Genomic DNA, 19,942 nt, shown 5'->3' on the forward strand with positions numbered 1-19,942 from the left:
CCAGACACTGCTTGAGACAGCTGTGATTCTGATTGCTTAATTCTGTTCTAGAGACTCATAGAGAGCAGAAGCACACGTTTTAGAGTCTACAGACCTGAGTCAGGCTCTCACCTTTATCCCTTACTAACTGTGTGACTTGGACAAGGTATTTCATTGCTAGTTTCCTTGTGTGAACACCAGGGGTATAAGTCCCACATTGAGCGATCACAGATATGAAGAATGAATAATATTTATTAGGTAGGAAGTACTCAATAAATAGTAGTGTATTTCTCTTCTCCCCAGACTTTAAAAAAAATACATCCTTAGTGATTAGGTGGAAGAGAGAACAGGAAATATGAACTGCTGAGAATTTAACTCCTTAGGATAGATGCATGAAAATAACAGAGTCATCAAAATTATTTCTAGGTTGTTAAATGCAGATTTTGCTCCAAATTAGCATCAGAACCATCTTCCTGAAACACAGCTCCAAATATTTCCTTCAAATCCTCACAATCTCTCAACGGCTCTTCACTGCCTGCAGGGTCAAGTCCAAGCCTCTTGGCTGGACATTCAAGACCCTACATAACATCGAACAAAATGAAAATAAAATTCTTAGGCCTCGCCACTTCCCCTTGTGTAATTATGGTCCAGCAAACTAGAAACATTCATTATTCCTGGAAGATGCTTTCCTGATTCTATGCCTTTGTGCCTCCTCTATCTTTCTCTTGGCACGTTCTCTCTGTATTTCTGCCTGGTGATTATTCCATTCTTTAAAGGCTCTCTTTAGAAGCAATTACTCTTGGCCTCCACAACTTCATGGGTCAGCAATCACAAATCCCTCCCCTTGTCACTTCTCCATGGTATTTTGTGCTCCCTCTATCAGAATGTCTTGGATTCCACCTTGAATTTATTTGAGGGTGTGGTCAACTACTTCCCTTTTAGTTCATGGGCTCAAGAGCAGGCCTGAGACTTTATTACCTTTAACTATTGTAAAACGTGGCACAGTGCCTCACGTGATGGTCTGTCCTTAATAAATGTTTATTCATTGAATGAAATAGATAAGCCGGACATAAAAACTTTGGCCCAGAGTTGCCCACCTAGATTCTAATCCTAGCTGGTGATCTTGGGAAAGTCTTTTGTCTATAATCGACAGTGTGGTTAGAAGCTTTCAAGTTAGACTTCATGGAGTCAAGTTCACTGAAGACCTTCTGGCTCAAATCTGAGGGGAGACGGAATTCCAGGCTTTCTCTCCTGTTACAGCTAGCAAAGTTCCTCTTTCATCTATTCATATTAGGGATACCAAATGAGCTTTTATTTAAAGAAAATATTTTGTACATTAAACAAATTAAACCGTGAGACTGGCTAATCCGTGAGGGTCCTTCCATTTCTCACTGCCGGATCTGTCATAAATACACACACAATCAAAGACATATTTAAATGCTGCTCCATGATAACTGGGACTGATTCAAAGCTCCCTCAAATTCAGAAATGAAGGGGCAGAACACTACTCCTTACTGGATACTTAATATGTGTTTTGAGTATCTACTAAGTGCCAATTCAGTGCTAGTAATTTTACTAGTTTATATGTCTACATATATGTCTCTGTTGTAGATTTTAACTTTAAAATCTACAACATAGGCATAAGTTTTCTCACTTTACACATGACAAAGAAGATGGAGCAAAAAAAATGCCTCCCATTAAACAGCCAGGAGGAGTTGGATCCCTGATAGAAAGCAGGTATGACCAGCCTAAAAGCTTGTGCTCTTTCCCTGGGATGACACCTACGTCAATACAAACGGATTCTGGGAATTGAAACACACATACTCATACCCAAAACAATGGAGTGGTTTTGGAAACACCTCTCTTCTCTTCATGTGTAAGATGTATCTGTTATTTGGAGAGTAGCAGTGACTCAGACAGCCTCATTACAATTTCCCATAAGAGGTTCAGCTCAGACCAATGAATGTAATGATAATAAAGCCTGTTCCCATGCTGTTCAACTCATATTTGCTCAACCAGGAGCTGGCTTGCCTATACTGGAATTGTATTCACTGCCCAGAAAACATGCAGGGAAGCTTTAGCTAAAGTACCCAGCAGGAAACAAAAGCCCAGCTTGGTCCTGGAGAGAGGGAGGTGGTGCAGGCTTAAGGGGGAGGCTGAGAAGTTCAGTTGCGGGCATAGGGCCACGTGATGGCTATGCTGAATTAATTAAATTTATGGAGGAAACTTTGGATACAAATTAGTAGATTTAGGCAGGTAGTAAAGCAGGATTTTGTGGGGTTTAGCTGGAGACCATTGAAAGAATGATGTTTTAGTATCTTATCCAAAACAGAGTGCCCTGAGCAATATCCCTGAAGGGAACCGTAGGAACTTGGACATCATTTACTGCTGAAGTGTCAAACTGTTTTGATTGTATTTCACTCTGATGAGAAAAATTCCAGGACATCACTACACCATCCTTTTCTCCAGTTGAAAAAGAACCAGTATCCAAGCAGGACCCTGTGTGGCCTTCCCAGAACAATCCTTTGCTTTAGCTCCCCTCTGAAGTACCTAGATAATAGTATCTGATGCATATTTCCTTAGTTTTACAGATGCCAAAACCACGAGTAAATGGAAGAAATTAACTACTTGATGATTGTAAGTAGCCCCCAGACCTTCTGGCGCCTAAGGATTGATCACCATCAACCAATCAGAGAATTGTACACGAGGTGATCACATCCCCTGGGACACCCCTCCTCCACCCTACCTTTAAAAATGCTTTGCTGAAACCCATGTCCTCAAGTCCATTCTCTACGTCTGCATCTTTATTCCTGTCCTGCCCCTAGGTTCTTCAGAACCATTTTTTTGTTTGTTTTAGATTCCATATATATGTGTTAGCCTACGGTATTTGTTTTTCTCTTTCTGACTTACTTCACTCTGTATGACAGACTCTAGGTCCATCCACCTCACTACAAATAACTCAATTTCATTTCTTTTTATGGCTAATATTCCATTGTATATATGTGCCACATCTTCTTTATCCATTCATCTGTCAATGGACACTTAGGTTGCTTCCATGTCCTGGCTATTGTAAATAGAGCTGAAATGAACATTGCATCACCAAAAATCTTAATAAAACACAACAGGGGGAAAGGAAGAGAGAGGAAAGTGATTAATATTTATAAATGTGTCTATATTTACATGTAAGGGAGTATACACAGCTATATATTACACATACCTATACAACGAGCAAGAAAGAAAATATGCAAAGTTGCTGCAGTTCTCTTCATCGTAACTAGTCATGAAATCTTAGTTGATGTCTGTAATTTCTTTCTTTCGCTGTCAATTCCACGTACCCTTTGTCCTCACCTAGCTCCTCACCTGGTTACCTGAAAGATCTTAAATCACAATGGTCCTCAACAACAAAAAAACAAACAACCCCCCTAAAATAGGTATAAGACCTAACTAGACATCTCTCCAAAGAAGAAATACAAATGCCCAATAGGCACATGAAAAGATGCTCAACATCTCTAATCATTAGAGAAATGCAAATCAAAACTACAATGAGGTACCACCTCACACCAGTCAGAATGGCCATCATTAAAAAGTCTACAAATAACAAATGCTGAAGAGGATATGGAGAAAAGGGAACACTCCTACACCGTGGGTGGGAATGCAAGTTGGTACAGCCACTATGGAGAACAGTATGGAGATTCCTCAGAAAACTTAAAATAAAATTACCATATGATCCAGTGATCCCAATCCTGGGCATATATCCAGACAAAACTGTAATTCAAAAAGATACATGCACCCCTATGTTCACAGCAGTACTATTCACAATAGCCAAGACATTGGAAACAACATAAGTGTCCATCGACAGATGAAGGGATAATGAAGATGTGGTATATATATGCAACGGAATACTACTCAGCCATGAAAAATAATGAAATAATGCCATTTGCAGCAACATGGATGCAACTAGAGATTATGATACTACGTAAAGTAAATCAGAAAGACAAATGCCATATGATATCACTTATATGTGGAATCTAATATGTGACACAAATGAACCTATCTACAAAACAGAAGCAGACTCACAGACACAGAGAACAGATATGTGGTTGCCAAGGGGGAGGGAGTTGAGGGAGGGATGGAGTGAGAGGCTGGGGTTAGCAGATGTAAGCTAGTATATATAGAATGGATAAACAACAAGGTCCTCCTGTATAGCACAGAGAACTCTATTCAGTATCCTATGATAAACCATAATGGAAAAGAATATTAAGAACATATATATATATATATATGTATGTATAACTGAATCACTTTGCTGTACAGCAGAAATTAATGCTCTGTTGTAAATCAACTATACTTCAGGAAAAAAAAAAAAAGCCAGGCAGCAGAAATGATCCCCCAAAACCCCTGAAAAACAAAAAATAAGAAACAATGGTCCTGATTTGGGGTTATCTGTAATTTTTCATTAATTTTATCATTATATATGAGAGTACTAATAGGTACACCAAGGAAGCCTCCAGTTCTAACCAAAGTCCTTCTTAACCTAATTAGATCACAAATAATCAATCCTTCCTTGGTAAACAAAATCAATCATTCCCAGCCAGTTCTTGATCCACTGGTTTGCTGACATCTGGAGTTTAAAATGGCCAGGGGGTTAATGAAAAGGAACAGCTAAGCAAACCTCCACCAAGTGCTTAGAGACTCTGTTTTGATATTGGGTGCCCTCACAAATCCCTGAGGCTCCGTGGGGAGGAGGTTGAAGAGTTTTCTTTCCAGGTAGCCAGTACTGTGTTCAAATGATGCTGTCATAAAGTATCACCTAAATTTGTATGCTTTGAAGCCCATTTTGCCAAGGGGCAAAAAAGAAATGGACATTTCTGAAGCTCAGGACAGCATTGTAACTTAAAACACATGGTTCAGTATGACACTATGTGGCATGATATATTTGAATTACTGGGAGGATATAAATAAAAGAGCATTAAAGATGGTTTAAAAAAAAAAGTTAAAAAATAAATAAATAAATAAAATGGCCGGGGGCAATCTCAACTTCCAAACTAGTTCCTTGTTGGAAGCATTTCAGAAGAGTTCAAAACTGTTAAGAAGTGGTATCAAAAATACAGCAAATAGAGAAAGGGATCACCTCCCTCTTCTCCCACTTCATTCCTAGGTCCATGTTTCTTGCTGTTGGAAAAGTAAAGCCATAGACTGATGGCTGATTCAAACCATATACTGCATCCTTGGGAATGTGTCACAATTACCAGTGGAACTGTAGATTTAATGGTCCATTACATGTGTGTCAGGCCAGATGATTTTGGGGTGGTAGGATATATGGAAAAAGCAGAGAATTTTGTGAGAGCCCACCGATAGATTTTTTTATGCTGTAAGTGAGTACCTTGGTCACAAGCAATACTGTATGGAATACCATGTCAGAGAAGGCGGCTTTCTGTGAGTTCAGGGTTGGTTAGGCTGGCATACCAATAGCAGTCAGGTGGGGCAGGGGAGGCAACTCCATATCCAAAGTATATGATTATTCCAGGGATGAAAAATAATAGCCACTCCCTGCTGGATGAAGTCCATTATCATCAAGCTGTTGCCAGGTGGCTGGCTGGCTCTCCTAGGGAATGGTGTCGCTTATCCGGGCTCGTTATTGGTCTCTGCTGTTGGAAAGTAAGGCCATCAGCACTGGAAGTAGCCGTGACATCCTTGGAGAGGGGAAATGCATGCTGTTGAGCTCATGCACAGCCTCCATCTACGGCTCCATGACCACTGTGTACACACAAACACACCCAAGGTAAACCAGGCATTGTGCTAAGGTGGGTACGGAGCAGAGTAGTGGGGATCAGATCAGGCAGAGCCTTGTAGTCCCTTGGTCAAGCATTTGGATTTACTGAACAACAATGGAAAGTCACTGGTGGAAGATGTTCTGCATAGGAATGACGGGGTCTATATCTAAAGACTGTTCCTACAGCATTATGAGTATGGGAGGCAAAGCTGGGAGTCTAGTCAATTTCCATACATACCTTTATACACATATTTGAACTTCCATGTAATATCCATAACGATTTTATACTTTTTCCTATAAAACTATCCTTCAAAGAAACAAATACACTCTCACCCTCCCCCCATAAAGGGGACAGAAAATACCAACAATCATTGACTTCCAGGCCCAGTGAGCAAGTACTAACGTGGCTGGGACAAGAGAGCAACCAACATTCACACAAAGGGTCACCTTGCCCATTTCTTTTGCAGTAGATGCCCTGGGTTAAAAACAAATATCTTCACACTTTGTGCCCATTCTAAGAGTCCATCCTCAGGCTACTCAGCACAAATAAACATCCTTCTGCACACTTGGACATTTCATGAAACAACAACATTGCATGCTGTTAAGTAGAAGCATGATAACCATCTTACAAAGAGTTCTGCAGAACCAGAAAAGAAAGATATTAATTACTGCAGAATATTTTGATAATTTACGTAGAAAATCCAAAAACTGATAAAATTTGAATTCAAGATCCATATTCAAAGATAAATGTCAATCCTATACACCAACAATTTATTTTATAGAGAAAGATATTATTCGCAACAGCAAGTTAAATTATAAGGCATATGGAAAGAAACCTAATAGAGATGTATAATATCCACATTAAGAAAGTTATAAAATGCTGTTGAAGGAGATAAAAAAAGATTTATCTAAACAAGCAGACGAGCATGTATAATTTGTTTATGGATAGGAAATCTCACTATCCTAAAGTGGTCAGTTCTACCCCAAAATAATCCATATATTCAAGACTATTTAAATCGAAATCTCAACGTGATTTTTCATGTCACTAAGTAAACCACTTCTGAAATTTTTGGAAAAAGCAATTATCTAATATTTTCCAAAATGATTATAAAAAATAAAAAAGAACCAAGATAGCTTGCCCTATTAGACTTAAGACTTTATAAACTATGGTAATTAAAACGTTAAGGCAGAGGCTTAGAAGTTGACAGGTAAAGGGAATCAATTAGAGAGACAAGAAAGTCATTCAGGAACATGCGGAAATCAGTACCTGGTGTGCATGGCATACAAATCCTGTGCAATGACGGACTCTTCAATAAAAGGTATAGTGACGCAGTTAGCTTTCCTTATGGAAAATACAATCTGAAGCAATACTTCACATCATACAAAAAATAAATTGCAAGTGCATAAAATATCTAATTTATAAAATCAAACTTGTAGGGAATTCCCTGGTGGTCCAGTGGTTAGGACTCTGCACTTCCACTGCAGGGGTCACGGGTTCAATCCCTGCTCAGGGAACTAAGATCCTACAGCCATGTGGCATAGCCAAAAAGAAAATGAAAAAATTAAAAAAATAACTTGTGGAAAATAAATAAATAAAATAAAACTTGTAATACACTTAAAAAATGTAGAAGAAATGTCTTTAAGACATCTAAAAATGTAAGCATTTCTCAAATAAGACAGATTAAAAAACAGAAAAGATCAATAATTCTCATTATATCAGAATTTTAAATTTCTGTAATATAAAGATACCATATACAAAGTTTGAAAAGGGCCACATTTGGAGAGAATATTTCCATTAAACATAAAAATCAATATTTAAAAGAAAAATAATTCAACAGAAAAAAATGAACAAGAGTTAATTGAATGAACAGACAATCCCAGAGGCGCAGCCAATAAATATATAAAAACATGTAACCTCGCAGGAAAGTGAAACAAGGAGAGGCTTATGCACAGGTATCGGATGATGGGCAAAACTCGGTAAGTCTGATATTACAAAGTGTTAGCCAAGATGAGGGCAAATCAAAGCCTTCGTACTCTCTGTAGTGTGAATATTAATTTATAAAATGAATTGAGAGAGCAATTAGAAACCTAGTGACATTGAAATGAACATATCCTGCTACATAGCAATCCTGCTCCTTGGTTTACGCTATAGAAAAATTCACATACTAAGAGAGTAGAACTTTAGCATTTCCACCACCGAAAGAATAAATAATTATACGAGGCGATGGATGTGCTAAATCAAATAATTAACTGTGGAGTGACATATACAACATGACAGCATTAAGGCAAATTAAGAGGGGATAAAAAGCATACCTAAAAAGTGGTGCGGAAGGGTACACCCAAACCAAGATAGAAGCTTCCTTTGGAGAGGGAGACTTAACAATCCAATTTGGTAACAAAGGAAGTTCCCCCCCAGGCATTGTATGACTGGAGCTTACATGATAAAATATTTTTATTAATTCTTGTTGTTGGGTATTGGCATTTCCTTCCGAATTTTTTTTTTTAACTCTTCAAAATTAAAACACACACAGAGCTCTCAGTGACCACTAAAGAATGGAAGAAAAATGGAGAAAATGGCTCTTGAAAAGTTTATTAACAGAGAACCAAGAAATGGAACAGTTAATGGAGTAAACCTGTGGGAGACAGAGTCAAGGGATAATTTTTCTTTTTGTTTTTCAGATATAAAAGGCTAAAGGATGCTCCTAAGACATTGGGAAAGATTCACTAGAGAAGCTAAGACTTCTTTTTTTTAATTGAAATATAGTTGATTTACAATGTTGTGTTAGTTTTAGGTGTACAGCAAAGTGATTCCGTTTTATATATATATGTATTGTGGAGTCATTAAAAGGTAGAGAGATGTTTTCTCCATTGAAAATAGAAAAAAACGATGATGCAAGTTTATACAGGACTGGTGGTGTGAAGACCATTAGTCTTCCCCAGTCCGGGTGGCTGTTTCTCCCGATAGATTTGGGAAAGTCAGCTGGAGTAGTGTCTTCTAATCACCACTGGAGGCCAGAAGTTGCCCAGTTCTGCTGTCATTATGACTGAAGGCCAGTCTTGGTAGGAGATATGAGTCTGCAAAGACACTGGGTTGATGTGTAGTATATTGTGGTGGGTAAAGAAGGAAGCTTCATACAAAGATAGTGCAGAACTTAAGCCGCATCCTACCCCAGGGGTCAGGTTTTATGCATGCGTGCAGGTGCTTTTTGGCTTCTTGTGTTGTAATTACTCCCATGTCCAAATCTGTTCCTTTGGCAAAAGATTCCTAAACGGAGAGTTTGGAACATTTGCAGCAACCATTGGTACAAGGAAAGTGCAACTTCCTTTCCCCTTTCTCAGAAACTTATTTCAAAAAGAATGTTAATGGAACACATAAGCAGCTTGGAAGTAGTGAATGGAGGCATGTCTTAGTTTTAAAATTTTTGATCCTAGACACCTACACCTGAGAGAGGAATACTAGGTGTCACCTAGTATATATTAAGAGGGCACCCATACCAAAACAGATAAAGCGATTCACATCTGATGACTTTAATTTTCGGTTTGAAATGTGAAGCTAGGTCATCAGCTGAGAGTGAGGAAGAGATGGTTTGAGAAGAGAATTAGCTTTGAGATAGTCGTTTTGGACCATGACAAAAAGAAATATTAGAGACACATGGAAGGACTCCTAGGCAACTCTCCTTTCAACTTAATGATCATGTAGGGAAAATAAAACTTGTTAGCACGTGTGTGTGATTTTCCTCAGCCAGAGTCAGCTGCTCAGGTGCAGATCTTGAAGATATGGATCAAAATTTTCATCTAGGATGAGTAAAAGAGAGGAAGATAAAGACCAAGAAAATGACAGAATTTTTAAGAGATTAATAATAATGATAATGAATCAAGCAATTCATGACCAAACAGCTGAAAAGTGGGAGATTCATTAGCAGTGAGAAAGTGATGGCGTCATTGGCTTGAATCCCTGATGAGGTTAAAAAAAAAAAGCACAGGGATAAATGGGGGTTCTTAAAGGCAAGAATAATAGGAATTTATAGATGGAAATTAGGATGTTTACTGTTGGGCTTCCCTGGTGGCGCAGTGGTTGAGAGCCTGCCTGCCGATGCAGGGGATGCGGGTTCGTGCCCCGGTCCAGGAAGATCCCACATGCCGCGGAGCGGCTGGGCCCGTGAGCCATGGCCACTGAGCCTGCGTGTCTGGAGCCTGTGCTCCGCAACGGGAGAGGCCACAACAGTGGGAGGCCCGCATACCGCAAAAAAAAAAAAAAAAAAAAAGATGTTTACTGTTATAATTTTGGAAGTTATCTAGTCTTAGATGATGATAAATTCTGGAATAAAACTTCTGACTCGTGTGCAAGTAAATTACTGGAGTTGAAGAGATAAACTGAGAGACTGCTGGATGATTAATTCATGTAGATGCTGAGGTCCCTGACAACAGGAATTGAGACAGAGAGACTGTGGTTCTAGAAGTAAAAAGAAATGAAGAAAAGACAAGTTCCTTCATAGAAGACAGAAACCAGGGGGAAAGAAGAGGTCCTACCTTGATGATAAGAGCTTCAAAAGAGGAGGAGATATGTCCACACCCCCCAAGAGAAGGAAGGATGTAAACGATCTGAAACTAGCAAAGAGGAGCAAGTGGACACCTAACCAAACCCCTGGCCCTCAGATGAGAAGTGAACAAGACCACAAAATCCCACAATCCGCTTAATTTTGAAAGAGCCGCAAAGAAAGTAATGTCCTCATGGGCAGCCTTACTTTACTTCAGTCAAAGTAGTAGAAGGAATGTTCAGAAAAAGAGGTTCTGAGTATAAGAACACTGACAGAGAACAGTCCAGAAGTTGCAGAGTGCCCGATGGAAGATTTGGAGAGGGAAGAAAAGAGTGGAAAATTACATCAGATGAGGGGATGTATACAGGGCAGTAGGGGAGGAGGGCAAAGGTACTAATTGCTGCCTAGGGGCAAGGACTTCAACACAAACACAATCAAAATCCCAGTAAGTTATTGTGTGGATACTGACAGACTGTCTCTAAAGTTTATATGGAGAGGCAGAAGACCCAGCCTAACCAACACAAGATTGAAGGAGAAGAACAAAGTTGGAGGGCTGACACTACCCAAGTACTATAGCCTTATTATAAAGCTACAGTAATCAAGAGTGCGGTATTGGTGAAAGAATAAACGAACAGGTAAATGGAACAAAACAGCCCAGAAATAGACGTTCACAACTATAGTCAACCGACCTTTGACAGAGGAGCAAAGGCAATTCAGTGGAGAAAAGACAGTCTCCAAATGACACTGGAACTGGACATCCACATGCAAAAAAGTGAATGTATACACAGATCTTACATCTTTCACAAAAATGTACTCAAAATGGATCATAGACTTGCATGTAAAATGTAAAACTATACAACTCCTAGAAGATAATATAGGAGAAAATCTAGATGACCTTGGCATTGGCAGTGACTTCCTAGATACAACAAAACCATGATAAGTAAAAGAAGAGAATGGTAAGTTGGATCTGATCTGCAAAAAACACTGTTAATAGAATGAAAAGACAAGCTACAGGCTGGAAGAAAACTGGTCTAAACATTACACATATTCATATGAGAGGTAACCACAACTGGTTAACCACACCGGGTGATAGATACATACCTAAACAAAGTATGTTAAAATGTTTGGAGCTTGGCGGGAAACAAGACCTACAGCAACAACAAAAAGATAGCATGCAAATGCAAAGAAAAAAGGAGCAGCAGTTTCAACACTAATATTAGGAATCATGAAAAATAAATCTCCACTTTATAATTATTAATGGGACAATCAGAAATTATGACTTCATGTTTGCGTATGTTAAGCAATAAAGGGTAATAATGTATTAAGCAAAAATATGATAAAAATACAACATGAATGGGAATATTTAACACTTTTTTTCATTGTTTACAGATTAAATAGATCAATCATGCATAGATATAGAGTAGGGGTTGGAAAATATTTTCTGTAAAGGGCCAGATAGTAAATACTTTAGACTTTGTGGCTATATGGTCTCTACTGAAACTGCTCAGCTCTCCTGCTGTTGTATGAAGGCACCCATAGACAATGTGTAAACAAATTGGCATGACTGTGATCTAAGAAACTATAACACAGCTGCCAGCTGCATTTGGCCAGCGGCAGTACTTTGCCAACCCCTGGTATAAACTATCTGAATAACAATAAAAATACCCATCTCAAGTATGCCTATTTGTTTTTACACACATGTGCACACACATATAACTCTATACCCTTTACATCGAGACTGCATCCTCTTTTCAAACACTATCGTTCACCTACCGCATTTTAAAGAACAATAATTGTTTAGAAAGGATCAGATTTGTTCAGCACAATTTAATAACCACACAAATAGCAAAAGTATAAATTTTAAAAAGCAACCAATTATTTTTAAAAAGCTTTCTCTTGACCACTCTTGAACCAAGCAAGTTCATGTATCTAGTGCAGGATATCTAGTAAATAATGTCAATGATAATCACTGTAGTTCAAATTGTAGAGATCGTATCAGCACTGAATATCTAAGCTATGAGATAAAGCTAAGAATGTTCTAGGGAAAAAAAAAAAAAACAAGAAAAAAATGAAGCTTTAAATGGTTTCATTTTTAATCATGAAAGAGTAAAACTGGAATAATTTCACTGAGTTCATTACTATATACAAATAACTTGCCTGGGCAGATCCTACATAATAGCTGCAGAATAAGCAAACCAAGGAAGCAGCACCATGACAAAATTATTTTAGTTTGTGTGAAGAAATCTATTTCTGCAGGAGTCTGCTGTGTTTCTCATGACTGCGTGCTAAAAAGTGCAGGACTTCACCTCATTACAACAGAACTCCCGTCCTGAGACACCTGCTGAGGGATTCAATGACGATTTATGTATGTACTGAGGGGAATCATGGAAGCTATCAACATGATCAACATAGATTTCTATTTGTAAAGGTGAGCAGACAAGCAAAAACCACCAGATACATGAAGAAAATTGGCCACTCTAAAGAAGATTACCTAACTGAGAAATCATAGTAAATACTGTCTAATAAACAAGAATTTGAGATACAGGGAAATCACAATGGGAGATAGACAGATAGATAGACAGACAAATGGATTTGAGGTGCTAATAAAGTATTAATAAAACTGGCTTCTTTTGGCAAAGGAGAAATTAAAAAGTATATCAAAAATTAAAATTAAAAAAATTAAGTAGTGAATATCATAATGGACAGAATTGCATACTGAATTAATGAAAAGAGAGCCAAAATTCTCCCCAAATTCAAAGAACAAAGATAGAGAAATAAAACTTATGGGAGATATAACCAGAAAAAAAAATTGAAAACAACTCTGAATTCTGGGGGAAGGGGGAGGATTGTGAGTCAAAAATTTTATTGTACACTAAATTATTATTATTAAGGAAAAAAAATTTAAAGACATGTAAAACCTCAGAAGAATATATTCACAAATCTTTCTGAAAAATTTTATTTCATGTTAGTACCTGAGTAGAAAAATCAATAATATATGTAGCTGTAGTCTAGTTTAGCAGTCTTGGGGAAGACTGCAAGGACGGAGGGGAAAGGGAAAGTAAGATTCCTCTATCCCATCAACCTGATAGCTCCATGGGATTGAGGTCACGCTCAGGGTGACTAGCTTAAGGCAGTAACTGGCAGAAGGGAAGGGTAGCACCTCATGGAGCTGAAAAGAGAATGAAGAACTGTTCCAAAAATGGAAGCAAATACGAAGAGCTCGAGAGAGATAGCAAAATCATAACATTAGTTTATTCCAATGAAAGAGAGGCACGCTTTTATAAAGAAGAGAGGGAGAACCAGACACTTTAAAGATGATGGATGGATGAATTGATGGGTGAGTGGGTGAATGGATAATCCAATAGACATGCATACATGAACATCAACAGAAAACATTCTGGATCCAAAAATTAGGTATGATTTATGGGGATTTTCCTTTTAAGTCTTTCTATTGTTGTAAAGTGGTATAATAAGCACCTATTTCTTTCATTATAAGAGAAAAAATCTTTATAGATTTAAAATAGAACACTAATACTTTATCTAACTTAGCATATTTAAAAAATTACATTAAAAGTCCTCCCCATCATCAACTTGAAAAGAAAATCTATAGAAAACCTACAGCCAAATCACACTTAATGGTGAGAAACAAGGTTTCCCACTAAGATAAGGAACAAGGAAAGAATGTCTCTTCTCACCACTCTTTTTCAACATTATACCAAATGTCCTAGCTAATACAATGAGACAAGGAAAGGAAATGAGAGGTACACAGACTGGGTAGGAAGAAACAAAACTGTCTTTGTTCACAAACGGCATGACTCTATATAGAAAATCCAAAAGAATCAGCAAAAAAAACCCTCCTGAAATAAGCAATTATAAAAGGGTTGCAGGATACAAGGTTAGTATACGAAAGTTAATTGCTTTCCTGTACACCAGCAATGAGCAAGTGGAATTTGAAATTAAAAACACAATACCATTTACATTAACACACCAAAAAATGAAATATTTAGGTAAACCCAAACATAACAAAATATGTACCACAAATATTTGAAGTAAACTACAAGTCTCTGATTAAAGGAATCAAAGAAGAACTGAATGAATGGAGAGATGTTCCATTTTCATGGATAGGAAGACAATATGCTCAAGATAGTATTTTTTTTTTTCTAACTTAATCTATAGACTCAACACAAACCCAGTCAAAAACTCAGTAAGTTATTTTGTGGATATTGACAAACTGACTCTAAAGTTTATATGTAAGCACACACACACAAAAAAAACCCTCAAAAAACAAAAACAAAACAGAATAGCCAGCACAATATTGAAGAACAAAGTTGAAGGACTGACACTACCCCATTTCAAGCCTATTTCAAAGCTACAACAATCAAGAGTGTGGTATTGGTGAAAGAATAGACAAATTAATGGAACAGAATAGAGAGTTCAGAAATAGACATACATAAATACAGTTAGCTGATCTCTGACAAAGGAGCAGAGGCAATACAATACAGCAAGATAATCTTTTCAATAAGTGGTGCTGGAACAAGTTGACATCCACGTGCAAAAAAAAAAATCTAAAGACAGAACTTTATACCCTTCATAAAAATTAACTCAAAATGGATCACAGACCTAAACAAAAAACATAAAACTATAAAACTCCTAGAATACAACACTAGAGAAAATCTTGGATATGAAAATGACTTTTTAGATACAACACAAAAGGCATAATCCAGGAAGAAAATGATTGATAATATGGACTTCCCTGAAATTAAAATCTTCTGCAATGCAAAAGTACTGTCAAAAGAATGAGAAGACAAGCCACAGGACAGGGAGAAAATATTTCCAAAAGACATCTGATAAAAACTGCTGTCTAAATTACACAAAGACCTCTTAAAACTCAACAATATGAAAGCAAACAGCCCAATTAAAAACGGTCCAATGATCTTAACAAACACCTCATTAGAAAAGACACACAGATGACCAATAAGCATATAAAAAGATGCCCCATATCATTTGTCATCAGGGAAATGCAAATTAAAACAATGAGATCGCACTACATACCTATTAAAACGGCCAAAATCTGAAACACTGACAATGTCAAATGTGGGCAAAGACCTGCAGCAGCAGGAACCCTCTCTCATTGCTGGTGGGAATGCAAAATGGTACAGCCACTTTGGAAGACAGTTTTTCAGTTTTTTTACAAAACTAAACATACTCTTACCATACAGTCCAACAATTGGTCTCCCTGGTATTTACCCAAATGGATTGAAAACTTAAGTCCACCAAAAACCTGCACACTAATGTTTATAGCAGCTTTATTCATAATTGCCAAAACTTGGAAGCAACCAAGGTGTCTTTCAGTCATTTAATGGATAAACTGTGATACACCAGACAATGAAGTATTATTTGATACTCAAAAGAAATGAACAATCAAGCTATGAAAAAACACGGAGGAAACTTAGATGCTTATTACTAAGTGAAAGAAGCCAATCCGAAAAGGATACTGTATCATTCCAACTATATGACCTTCTGGAAAACAAAACAAAACAGAGACAATAAAAGGATCAGAGATTGTCAGAGGTTGGAGGAGGGCGGAGTGGGGAGAGGAATGTACAGGTGGAACACTGAGGACTTTTAGGGCAGTGAAATTACCTTGTATGATATTATAATGGTGAATAAATGTTATATTATTTGTCCAACCCACAGAATGTACAAAAGCAATAGTGAGCCCTGATGTAAACTAGGAAATCTGGTTGATTAGGATGTGTCATGTAGTTTCATCAAAGGTACTACTCTGATGGGGGATACTGATGATGGGCGAGCCTGTGCGTTTGTAGGGACAGGAGGTATACGAGAAATCTCTGTACCTTTTACTCAATTTTGCTGGGAACTTATTAAAACTGCTTTAAAAAACAGTCGATTAAAAAGAAATCTTCCCCATCAGATAACTCAGTCATGACTTGAAAAAGAGTTAATCACACAAAATTACGGTTAAAAAAATAAAACTCTTGTTTACGTTCCAGTTCAAAATAGTTATATGGCCAGACCAGTATGTACCAAATCCCTAAATCCAAAGCATCTTTATTGGGAAGAATCTTCCTTCACTTCATGTCCATTCTCCAACTACTTATTTCACTTTTATTTATTTATTTAATTTTTGGAGAGAACTGACAAGCAAAACTCTACTCATCACTCTGAAGATTTACTTCAAAGGCTTACAGCAATTTACCCCATGCCAACTCAAGCAAACAATTACTCCAAAATTGGGAGAAAATCCATTTTTTCTGAATGTGAAACTTTTTCTCTACTTACAAGTTCAAATAATTAGTAAAGCAACTCAGAATTGAATTAATCAAAGTATAATAAAGTAAATTGAGTATTCTCTGATTTCAGGGTACACTTAATTTTTTTTTCATAATTTTAAATATATAAATAAAGTACCACAATTACAAAGAGAATGAAAGCAGAATCAGTCTCAATTATAGTGAAAGGTATTATTTTTGTAATTTGTTTAATATAATAAACACCATATTGCTTAGAAAATTGTGCTCAGGACACCCAAGTGAAGGTCAGATCAATGTCAGCGGAAAGGAGTTTCGTCTTATTTTCACTTTCCTTCTTCCTAATGATAGTAACTCACATGCGCAGTCTTCAAAATGAACACCTGTCTCCCTCACAGTTCTCCCACCGCTGCTCTGTAGGGACATTCTGCATGACAGGCTCTCTTAACACAGCATGAGGTACCTGGTCCATTTGCAAGGCAATGTATAATTTTCAAAGTTTGGATGGAGGATAAGTAGTATACTGGAAATGAGACATGTCACTGAAAACAGAAATATAAAAGAATAGAGCCTAACATAACCAATGTAATAGTCTCCACAAGCTGAGAATACAAATGAAGTCATGGTATTTTTATTTTTCCCTACAAATCACTGGAACCCCATTTCCTTATTAGCAGGAAATCCAGTACTCCACTCTAAATATTAATATGTGTACCCCATCCCTTAAATTATTCAAGAACCCCAGTTTCATGCTTCACCCAGAGCTGAATCCTCTGTTAATGCCAAGCACGGAATAAACTGGACTCCAACTAGTCTGTTATTGTCATAGATTCCTACGGTCACACCATATCTTTACTGAAGTTTACCCTACACAATCTGATTGGTGATGTTCATCTACTCTAATAATGATATTTCTGCTTGTTGAATCCCAGGTTCATGACGAAAGAATGACTCCACTTTTCTGAACGTGGGATTCAGCTGATAGCACTTAGCAATCTTAGCATACGTGTCTGAGAAGGAAAGCAGCCCAGAAGCCTCAAATAAAGAATCTAGACTTACTATGCCTCCCCCACCCCATTATCAACTCTCCAAAAACACTGGGTCACCTTCTTTATGAATTTTCTAAAAAAAAATAAGAAAAGCCTCATTAAATCCTATTCCTGGAAAATTAAAGATATTTTTTCTCCATCCAACTTTGTCACGGCGCCTACACTCAATAATGCGAAGATGATTTGTTATTCTAAGAAAGTATCCTTAGGAATTTCAGGGTGACTCTCCACTCTGGCTCATACTAAGAAGAAAAGCGTTTTGCTGCCACAGAAAGGCAACTAAAATGTTGATCACCTCCAGGGAAACCCTTTGGTAAAGCAGCTGGTTACACTAAGAATAGAAACTTTGTTTTTCCTGTCTTCTGAAAAGATAGTAATTTATCAAAATGGTACTCTCTACTTATTGTTGTGTGCTATGCTCTCACTCACCACTTATTTTAACCATCTGCTATATCACTATTTAATAGAGGGGAAAAACTGACACTTATTGATGCATCTATTTAATGCCATTTAATTACATGATCTCATCTGATCCTCCCTAACAGTACTGTGATGTACCTTTATGGATAAACAATGACTCATCAAACTGAGTTGCCTGCCTCAAAACTCCAGCTGTATGGCTTGTGGGCAGGACTTGAACCAGACCGACTCGAGGCTATCACCCCAAACTGTATAATTACCGCAAGTTAAGAGGAAAGAAAAATGAATCTCAAAGATATCAAATAATAGACCTATACTACGATCTCACAGCTGACAAGAATCCAACCTAAGAGTCAAACCCTCCAAATGCTGGGCCTGTTTTTCACAGCATTTTTTCTCCTTTCAAAGAATAAGAACAAAGTCACACTGCATTAGTGGCCACATCTGGCTCTAAGACACTTCCTTTCTGTCAGCATCAGAATGAAGAGAGGCAGAGCTACTGAAGGTCATCAATCATCTGGAAGAAACCCTGAATGGGGCCCATTAGCCATAAAAACAAGATGTTTTGGGACACCTTTCAGAAATTCTCTTTCAGTGACCTTCACAATACAATGACGACCTTGTCTCTGTTATCAAAGGACTGTCAGCAAGCACTTAAGGAACTCACCTGCCTGCTAAAATGCCACACAGACCAATGGAAAATTTCCCTCAATCAGGAGCAGAATGTCAGGGGCTCCTCCTGATTCCACAAGATCGGGAGACAGCCTAGCACAGCTCGGGGGCCGCTGCCTGTCCGTCTGACCTTTGTCAGCATCGACGTGACCAGCCATGGTAAGAATTTAACAAGGAAACCACTAAGGTCCTTCCCCTCTCCATTGCCTTTGAGAATACTTAACATTTTCACTTTCAGCTACAAAAGCAAACCTTTATTTTAAGGGCAAGTCATTTCTCCATAGGAGACTCAGAGAAAGTTGAAAGCCTTCAGTCAACTAAACAATGTTGGAATCAACCATTATCGGATATTATCCCATATGCTTTATATAAATTATTGCATTTAAGCCTATGGAAAAGCACAGGTGAGGATCCTGGGTTTCTGCGCATGTAAATAGTTTAAAAGGCTTGTCCTAGCATCAGCTGCTAGTTGGGGGCGAGCTCTCTTTCTATGGTACCAAGTTCCATCCCAGAAAACCTCCTACAGAGAGTTTAAGAACAAAACACAGACAAGTAGGCAGGAAGTGTCAGGGAACCTGATGTAACCTAGCAGGACCCTATGAGGTCTTCCCAGAAAACACCCCCACCCATGTCCTCCGCCTGCCTTTTGCCTGCAGAAAAACTTTAGTCAAAGAATAAACTTAATAAGAGAAATGAGAAAATGCAAAAAGAAAGTAAAACAGTCGAGCAAGACAAAATAATAATACTTCAGCCACTAAACAAAGTCAGGACCTTTAGTTCCTCCTCAAGGGCTACAGATAATATTCTGAGCCATGTCCTTTGAGCTGTTTTGCAGATGCTGAACCCCCACTCCCCACCCCCGAGGTGGGAGAAGTGAACTGTGTGCTGCCCACAAGCACGCAGACCCCAGACCAGTTGGAACCAGAACGTTAATGGTGTTGACTCCTGATGACCTCACCACCAACCAATCAGAAGAATGTCCATGAGCTGATCACACACCCCACAACTGCCCTCCCTCACCCTGTCTTTATAAACCTTTCCCTGAAAGCTTTCGGGGAGTTCAGGTCTTTTAAGCACCAGCTGCCCTGGCCTCCTTCCTTGGCGCCCTGCAATAAAGCTATTCTTTTCCACTTCACCCAAAACTCTTGAGATTCAAATTGATGCCAATGTACAGAGGCCGGGTTTCGGCAACACTGAGAAGGGTAGGATATCCCATTCAGCCCCTAAGGAAGTGCAGTC

At 38.1% G+C, this 19,942-nt stretch overlaps 1 long non-coding RNA gene and 1 other non-coding gene across 2 annotated transcripts in view; both read left to right on the plus strand.

The window, feature by feature from the left end:
- The window catches only part of LOC113624044 (uncharacterized), an 88,811-nt gene extending 69,424 nt beyond the window's left edge, over positions 1 to 19,387 (plus strand). The window contains exons 5-6 of the long non-coding RNA XR_003434179.1: positions 2,563 to 2,687; positions 18,157 to 19,387. This is a non-coding gene — a long non-coding RNA (uncharacterized LOC113624044). The remainder of the gene's footprint in view (positions 1 to 2,562; positions 2,688 to 18,156) is intronic.
- TRNAG-UCC (transfer RNA glycine (anticodon UCC)) lies at positions 7,195 to 7,267 on the plus strand. The gene has a single exon. It is a non-coding gene; the product is annotated as a tRNA-Gly (tRNA).
- Positions 19,388 to 19,942: the final 555 nt, after the last annotated feature.

The sequence above is a fragment of the Aethalodelphis obliquidens genome, unplaced genomic scaffold (assembly GCF_003676395.1).
Source record: "Aethalodelphis obliquidens isolate GAN/ISIS:26980383/991018 unplaced genomic scaffold, ASM367639v1 scaffold12, whole genome shotgun sequence".
NCBI lineage: Eukaryota > Metazoa > Chordata > Mammalia > Artiodactyla > Delphinidae > Aethalodelphis > Aethalodelphis obliquidens.